This window comes from Columba livia, chromosome 7, assembly GCF_036013475.1.
Source record: "Columba livia isolate bColLiv1 breed racing homer chromosome 7, bColLiv1.pat.W.v2, whole genome shotgun sequence".
Lineage (NCBI taxonomy): Eukaryota > Metazoa > Chordata > Aves > Columbiformes > Columbidae > Columba > Columba livia.
The window spans coordinates 39,055,393-39,064,656 of NC_088608.1; the positions used below are offsets into that span (position 1 = coordinate 39,055,393).

Here is a 9,264-nt window from a genome sequence, read left to right on the forward strand (position 1 = left end):
GCTTTCCGTGAAAGGCTCATCCGAATACCTAAATTATCACCATAGCTTGTCTTAACTCAGGCGGACACAGACCAGCTTAACTTTACAGTGCTGCTTTTTATAGAGGAGCATTTATTTCTTGTACCAACTCTCAAGGATGTTTTATCTGTTTTATATCCCATTGAATCCTCTGTGAAACTGCACTAGTTTACAATAATTTTATTACTTTATTAATTAAACGTTTTCCAACAAGCTAGCTATGGCATTTCTTATCATCAAGGGTTCCATTAGTTTTTAATGGTGTGAGACAAAATTACCATTTACCCACATGCAATTTAAGAAGCATCATTAACACAGAGAAAGCACCAGGTGGGATTTCTAATAGTTACTGTTTCTCATTTTTGTTTTTATTTAAAAGGAATAACTGGTTTTGAGGTTTTTGCTGCAAGGTTGCCAAATCCTCCCTTTGCTGTTTTTTATGTTCGAGATAATTTAAAAGATCGCGCTCGTCCATCTCCTGAGGCCCTCTCCACGCTGTTTCGCTGCTCGGCACATCGCTGGGTTGGTCCGCAGTGTCTCGGCGCAGCCGGGTGAGTGTGTTGTCTGCACAGTAATCACCAAGAACAAAGACTCGCTTGGGCAGCGAGCAGTGGGGGTGCGCGTGGGTGTGTGCGCACACGCGTGTGCCCCCGGCGCCGCTGGGGGTGCGTGGGGGAGCCGGGCTGAGCCCCAAACCACGCACAGGGGGCCAGGGTCCGTCCCCAGCACAAGGTGCCGGGCGATGCTCCGCGGTCACGGCATCCAGGACACAACCTGCCCTGTCCAAGTTCAGAGAAACTTTGACGCAGACCCTCTGCACAGACCTGCTTTCCCATGCGAAAGACAATGGGAAAACCCATGACCGCAGTAAATATTTACCTTAAACGAAATGGGAATAATTAAATGGCAAGTTAATTACTATATTCTATTCAATTATGCTGACTGTTGACTAATTGCTGACTCAGTCCATTTACATGTTAATAAATGTCTGTGTTTAAGGTCCTCCTTGGTTAATTTTCTAGGTTTAACAGTACGAAGCGGAGTAGCTGGGCTTATCTTATTTTTGCCTTGTGCAGTCCTTGCTTTCGCTGACCCCGGTGACAGAGTCCCCGGCGGGTCCGAGCGCGGCCGCGCCGCAGCGCCGGGTCCAGATGGTGCACGATCCCGCGAACCGCCCGGCACCAAGCGCGGGGAGGGCGTCAGGGATATTTAGTGGGATGTGTTTGACAAGGTGTTTCCTTATTTAAAGGGGAGGGGAGGAAAAGGCAGATGGTGTGGCTGTTTCTAATGACATTCCCTGGCTGGGTTTTTGAGCAGCAGACATAAGAGGGGGCACAGGCACCTGACGCGCCTGTCTGCTCAGCTGCTGGGAGGGATGGGGACGCTGACAAAACAGGTCCCACCGCCGTCCCCGCTACCTGGTCTCTGTATTTTAGCTGCCAGGGTGCCTGGTGAAGCTGCTGGAAGGCTTTGCCGGCATCCCCAGCACGGCTCTGTCCACAACAACCCTGACACCGCTTTCCCCCCACTCTGGCCTCCTCCTGGCTTATTTTCCTGCCGTTGGGACTTTACTCACCTGGGTGCCATCACCCCTGTGTCCGTCTGTCCCCGTGTCCCTGCCCCATGGCCCCCCGGGAACACCCGGGGCCATGCCCTGGGGAGGAAGGGGGTTACAGATGATGTTTTCCTCTCAGAGGTTGTTAAGCACGCTACCATCAGAAGCGGCTTGATTGTTTTTTTAGTGATTAGGAGCATCTATTAAAATAGAAACAAATTTTGCATTTCCTAAATGGGCAGATAATTGTTCTGTGACAGCGAGAGCAAACACGCGCAGGGGTGGCCTCTGCCTTAGTCACACACCGAACTGAACTTCTGGTCAGATACATTTCTAATTAATTTACTTGTGCAAGCCGTGGAACAAAAGCTTTGATTATATATAACATCAAGAGGTGCAAAAATATCTTCCTGCATGCTTCCACATTGTCCCGCTGGCTCTGGGGTGGCCGTGCTGGGGTGATGCCACTGGCACAAGCCACAGAAGCACCATGACCCCCGCAGTGTCCCCCGCACAGTGGGACAGACCCCAAGCCCGTGTGGGTTTGGCAGCGGTGCCAGGCGGGCAGCGCAGAGCTGTGGCTGGCACTTTATGCTAATGGCCAGCCATTATTTATTCCTTTGGAATTCATTACAACCGCATTATTTGGGACCGGCTCGTTCGGCGTCACAAATGCATCCGTACGAATTTATTTTATCATGACCTAATTACTAATGGATGATTCTAATTTAAAGCGCTGCCATACGCTGGGTTTTAAGGCAGACTCAAGACACTGAAGCAGTTTGGTGCCCACGCTGGCACGGCACAGCCAGCACTCCTAAGCCCAGGCATCTGCAGCTGCCCCTCCAGGTTTCTCTCTATTCAAAGTAAATTGTTTTCTTGCAATGGCAGCGCCCAGTTGACTCTTTTACCAAACCCAAAGTCCAGTGCTGACCTTGTCTAAAGCAAGAAAAAACTTCAACAATGTTCTAGGAAAATTCTGCCTCGGTTCTTGTTGATCAACAATATCTTTGGGTGCTGTAAAGCTCTGCAGGGGGAGAAAATCTTCACTGAGAGCAAGCTTGTTTTACTTAAAAAGAAATATTTTCTTTGAACATGGCATTTTCTAAAAAAAAAAAAACAAAACCTGAATAAACCCTATAATTTTTTACATTAAATTGCCCGGAATACTTTAAAAGTAATTTTATTTTGAAAGCACGGAAGGGACTTTGACTTTTTGCAGTTTTTTCCCTTTTCAGCACAAGAAACTGGGCAATGCTCAAAGGAAGAGACTCTTTTTTCCACCCAAATCTTTTGCCAAGATACACTCTGAAGCCACCAGTGCAGCCGAAAGGCATCGGCTCCATTTCACACCGCCCCCCGGCCTGGGTAAGTGGCAGCACAGCATGGAAACGGCTTCGCCTTTCCCTGCTCAGCACCTTCTCGCTAAAAACAATTCAGTTCAGCAGCAGGATGTCAGTTCACACTGCGTTTGTTCCTGGAAGGGTAGTGTGATGAAGTCCCTGTCCCTGCACACTTATCCCAGCTGAGCAGGTTGATCTGCACTGTATTTTTGAATTAATTGAAGGCCTGAGCCCTCCTTCAGTGCACAAAACGGTAAAATAAATTGTTGGGAGCATCATTGTCCTGCTGGTGCACACAGGACCTGCCTGTTCCCGCCGAGGAGACGGCGGTGACGTGAGTGATAACACTGACATCCCAGGGACGTTACAAAGCTAAACAGAAGTTCATGAGGTGCCTTCAGAGCCTCTGATGGAAACTACCGGACACTGTAAAGTGAGGGCCGCCCTTCGCTTGTCCATTTGGTTTTCCTATATAAATAAGCTACTCTGGTTGGTATATAGATCCACATAACACATTTGTTAGCTGGCAAGTCATAGAATCATCTTGGTTGGAAAAGCCCCTCAAGATCATTGAGTCCAACCATAACCCCCTCCTGGCACTGCCCCATGTCCCTGAGAACCTCATGTCCGTCTGTCCAACCCTCCAGGGACGGTGACTCCAGCACTGCCCTGGGCAGCCTGTTCCAATGTCCCACAGCCCTTTGGGGAAGAAATTGTTCCCACATCCAACCTCAACCTCCCCTGGTGCAACTTGAGGCCGTTTCCCCTGCTCCTGGCGCTTGTTCCTGGGGAGAAGAAACCAACCCCCTCCATGCTACAACCTCCTTTCAAGTAGTTGTAGCAAGCGAGAAAGTCTCCCCTCCGCCTCGGGTTCTCCAGGCTGAACCGCTGCAGCAATCCGTATTTGTTGTATATGTATATGTACACACAAACACACCTATACACACACAATTCATCCTCTTATTGGAGAGTTACATGAAGTTGGTGTTTTGTTTGCTGGCAGCAAAACCAGCACTAGACAGAGAATTGGAGACTATATTTCTCTACACGAAACCCAGCTTGATTTTAGAGCAAGCACTGCTACAGAAAGCGCTGCCGGAGCCTGCGTCGCACAACTGCAGACAGCATCTTTCATAAAACAATTCTATTTTTTCTCCACGTAGTGAAAGCCTTGAAAAAGTTTACTTGATGTCTAACCAAGCAATGCTGCATCTTCAAATTTGAAGGAGAGCTCAGAAAGTTAGTTTTTTATTATTCTTCATTTAAGTATTATTTTTTAATTGCAGCGTATTAAACATAAAATCTGGTACAATCTTTAAAAATAAATAGGACCTAACTATAAATGGGCCCTGTTGTGTTTTTATCTTTGACAAGCAAGTAATTGCTTCTCAAATTTATCAGTTTGTTTATGCAAAAACCATTTACCAAGCCTAGCTCAAAAGCATCAATTTCATCATTATCATCTTATTAATTTAGCCAAGCTATAACACAGCTGATTATTCCTGAGTAATATCCTCTGCAGCACATCATGTGTGGCAAAACCATCTGTACAGTACCTATTTAATAAATAAACCCTCGGCTAAATGTCTCTGTTTATTGAGAACTAATGTTTATAGAAAATATAATGGAACTCAATAAATAACTCAGCTTCATCAACCTGCATATGAATCAGTATGAAGAACGCTGACATCATCACCTTTCAAGTACCAGAGAAAGCAAAATTACCCAAAAGAGCTATAGAGTCAATATTAAGGCATTAAAACTGCAATGAAGGCATATTAATGCTTAAAACTTCATTGTTGGCAGTCGAATTGCCACCACGGACATATTTTATAACTCTAAGAATACTTAGGCTTTATGACTGTTTCTTTGTTGAGTGCCTTGCACTTAATGTAGTTTTCCACTTTAAATAAAAAAAACCCTCAAGATCTTTAAAAAAAAAAAAAAAGGAAGAAAGAAAAAAAAAGAAGAAAATTGCTGATTCTGAACATTCATTTTTAAAATAATGCAAACTGCTGATTCCGATTGTTGGGATGGAGGAAAAGGCAAACTTAGTTAACTCCATGCTTCCTGAGCTCCCGGCAGCCGGCGCGGGTGCGCCGAGGGGGGGACGCTGCACAAAGACACCCGAGCAGCCCAAGCGCAGCTGAAGGGCTTATCAACACAACCCCTGGGCTGAGGGGAAGGAAGATTAATTCAGCCAGCGCGGATATTGGGATACTTATTGATGGCGGGTTGTTCCTAGCACGGCAGCTCTCCCTGGTCTATTTGATGTGGCGCTTTACAGTCGCTTCTCTGCCGCGAATGGGGCGTTTAAAGCTTTATACCTCTTATACCAGCAATAAATAAGAGTAATCTCTTACAACTTCTTTCCACGCCGCCTCTGCAGTCCCACCTGTACCTGCCATGGTCATGAGTTCCTAGCAGACAGTTTTCCCTGTGGCAAACGCAAATTCCCGTGGTGTGGCATCGGTAGCGCGGCACCTCCAACTCTTGGTGGGGATCAGTGGCACAAGGTCCTTTCTTAAAAGCTTCTCACAGCACTTCCCTGCCCGCGGGTCCGTCCAGCTCCTCGGGGTCCCTGCTGGTGGGAGAAAGCGGATCAGAAGGACCACGTATGAGGCAGAGAAAACATATTTCCTAATCCACTCATTAGCGCACACGTGATGGGAAACACTTAAGGCTGTGAATATTTTTAACACTGTATGTGTTTACATAAGAAATGTGATTTACACAAATCTTCATTTTCTACGCTATATAAACTTGCTACACAGATTAAAAACAGTCCGTCACGCTTTCAAGGGAAAGACAAAAAAGGGACAGCGAGGTCCCGGCTCCCACCGGTTTCTTTGGCAGAACAAACCTGGGGTGTGGGAGTGACGTGGGGGTGGGATCCAGCCTTAGGACTGATGTCCAAAGTTTGGTTGTAGGGGCCGTTGCTCACACACAGCTTGTCGTGCTGCTTTGCCTCCAGTGTCTACAACGGTTTGAAGACAAGAAGAAAAAGAGAATGTTTGTGCTTCTCAGTTATTAAAAAAAATACACATTTCCAATACTTGAAACATTTTGACCAGCTAACTAGAGAAACACGCAGGCAATGAGCAAGAAATCCCTCAAAAATAAAAGCACGAACATTTGGCAGGGATTTTTCCAAATATTCTCCAAATGGGAGAAGATCCGTGGGAGCCCCCAGCTGTCTGTCCCTTCACCCCCGCCCCACGGGCAATGGGGACAAACTGGGGACACAGCAGGTCACCTGCGGCACTAAAATCCACCTTTCTGTAGGGATTTCAGGCTTGAAGAGGGCAGGAGCATCACTGGCCTGAGCACACCGACCTCCGCTAGCGATGGGAATGAGTTGGGAGTGTTAAACCAGCACGTCCGAGCATCTCGGGCTCTCTGCAAGTGCCTCGAGTTTTCTCCCATTCTCCTCAACTTATGTTGCACATATGCAGCTCTTGTTTGCCTTCCCGGATAAAATAGCAGATCCACAGCGCTTCGCCGCCTAATGAAACTGAACATATTTAGAACATATGTGAGCCCGCTCGTCGCGAAAAGAACCATTTGTGGTTAACGAAGAAAGTATTCATGGTTTCGCTGCTAATTGCAGGGCGATCTGCGTTTTTATTTCTGAGAAAAGGAAAAGGTAGCGCCGCAGTTGTAGGCACACAATAGAAGCATGGCGCCTTTTATTTTGCCGAGTTTCGATGCCGTTGGGTAAGCAAATCGAGACACGGAGCAGGAGGAAGATGCCATTGATAACCCTGATGTGGCCATACATCAGCTGAAAACCCGTATGCTTATTTTAGTTATTACGTTGGTGCAAAAGGAATCACAGTTTTTGCATCGTTGAAAATTGCTGTTTGATATTAACCACATTTATTTAAGAATGTATTCTATGTTACACATCATTTTAATACAATTTTCTTGCTTTCTGGGGTTTTTTTGCTACTGACTTATTACTTGCTGTTCGTTATGTATTTATTTTAGACTGTGGAAATGATGTTAGACAAAAAGCAAATTGGAGCCATTTTCTTATTTCAGTTGAAAATCGGTCATAAAGCAACATCAGCAATGCTTTTGGCCCAAGAGCTGCTAATGAACGTCCAGTGCAGTGGTGGTTTCGCAGAGGAGACAAGAGCCTTGAAGATGAGGAACGTAGTTGATAATGACCAACTTGGAGCAATCATCAAAGCTGATCCTCTTAAAGTTACATGAGAAGTTGCTGAAGAACCCAACATTGACCACTCTACGGTCGTTCAGCATTTGAAACAAATTGGAAAGATGAGAAAGCTCAAGAAGTGGGTGTCTTGGGAGCTGACTGAAAATACAAAAGCTCGTTGTTTTGAAGTGTCATCTTATTCTTTGCAACAACAATTAACCATTTCTCAGTTGGATTGTGACGTGCGATGAAAAGTGGATTTCATCCGACAACCAGTGATGCCTGGCTCAGTGGTTGGACTGAGAAGAACCTCCAAAGCGCTTCCCAACGCCAGTTCTGGTGAAACCATTACATCTGAGAAGTCTGCTCAGCAAATCGATGAGATGCACTGAAAACTGCAACACCTGCAGCCCACACTGGTCAACAGGAAGGGCCCAGTTCTTCCCCAAGACAATACCTGACCGCCCATCGTGCAACCAACGCTGCAAAACTTGAATGAATTGGGCTACGAAGTTTTGCCTCATCCACCACATTCATCCGACCTGTTGCCAACCCACCACCACTTCCTCCGGCATCTCGACAGCTTTTTGTGGGGAAAACATCTCCACAACCAGCAGGATGCAGAAAATGCTTTCCACATCCTGAGGCACGGATTTGTACGCTACAGGAATAAGCAAGCTTATTTCTCATTGGCAAAAATGCAGTGATTATAATGGTTCCTATTTTGATTAATAAAGACGTCTTTGAGCTTAGTTACAATGATTCACGGTCTAAAACTGCAATTACTTTTGCACCAACCTAGTATTACTCTCACTGCACATGAAAAGACGGGATATTTTTCTCTCTCGAAGCCGACGGGAGGTTTGCCATTGATTTTAATGGAGCGGGATCTGCCTGATGCCGCAGACCAGCAGAGCTCTGCTTCTCCTCCCGGCCTCCTGGATGCTGTTTCTTGGCCTTTAAGGTTTGCTGGGAACTCAGACTGCTCGTGAGGAATTTCACAAAGGCAAGAGATTAAGCGATTTACTGAAAATAAGAGGTATTATTTTTAATCATTTTGACCTGTGGCAGGCACCAACTCTCCGCTAATTTTGGAGTAACGTATTGGCATACATTTTTCTAGCTAATATGATTTTTTATTTTAATTAATTGAAGTGTCTTATTACAGCCTACTCTCAAAATTACCCCTGAAACCTGTCTTTTCTTCTAAATAACGTTTTCTTTCAAAAAGAGAATTAAAATGGTGACTAAGATCTCCCCTTCAGACATATAAACTGCTACATCTACACATCCTGAAATGTGAAAAAGTCCTTTGTCGCTACCTTTAACAATTTCAGAAATTGTTTATAATCCGCGCCTTGAGAATGCATTAGTAACTGAATGAGCTGTTACCAAACGAGCATAAAACTGGTAAGTCCCCAACGATCCCTAAATTAGAAGCGGGTAAACCATGAAGGCACTTGTATAGAGCAGCGGGCATTTGAGCAGAGAAAAATCAGAATCAAAATATGAGATAAATGCTGCAGGGCAGAATACACCATTTAAAAGGCTTATTCATATGTTATAACAGAGAGCCGAGCTGATGTTACGCAGTCAGTGCTAATGTCTCTGCCTGAGTGGGAGGCTGACAGTTTAATTCAGAGAAGGAATTTGGGTTTTGAATGAGTTTGCACACGCAGGGAAGGAAGGAAAGGCCAAGGAAAATGGCTTTGTTTCTAGTATATGAGTGTTTCGGAGGGCTGAAGTTTAATCGATTTGGTGTACCTGGCTGCTGGCGAGATCGGAGTCGCTGTAGAGGAGCACGCTGGGGATGGGACGGTGGCACCGCGGTGCTTGTGATGCTGGTGACGGCATTTCAGCTGCTTTGTCAGAGCCATTCGATTTACGGCAACGAACGCTTTCCCGAAGGGTGCCCGAACCGCCGAAATCCCAGTGGCCGCAGGCGAATAAGCTGCGCAGTTCATGGTCGGTGGAAAGAAGAGGGAGCGACTGAAATACGAAATGCACACAAGATATTAATTGTTGCCTCTAATATTTTATGAAGAGGAAAGATTTCCTTTACAGCTGCCTGGCTGCTTTTCAAAGGTACCCAAAAGGGATATATTTCTGATTACGCCCTTCCGCCCCACTGCTCTGAAAGTCGCGCATCGCTCCGTAGACCAAAACCAAACTAATGCAAACGCCTT

The 9,264-nt window shown here is 45.8% G+C and overlaps 1 long non-coding RNA gene across 1 annotated transcript; it reads right to left on the reverse strand.

The window, feature by feature from the left end:
- Positions 1–2,282: 2,282 nt before the first annotated feature.
- LOC135579974 (uncharacterized) lies at positions 2,283–9,063 on the reverse strand. The gene is made up of 3 exons (XR_010473915.1): positions 8,843–9,063; positions 5,780–5,893; positions 2,283–5,500 (listed from the first exon to the last, which is right to left on the reverse strand). It is a non-coding gene; the product is annotated as an uncharacterized LOC135579974 (long non-coding RNA).
- Between the last annotated feature and the right edge of the window lie 201 nt (positions 9,064–9,264).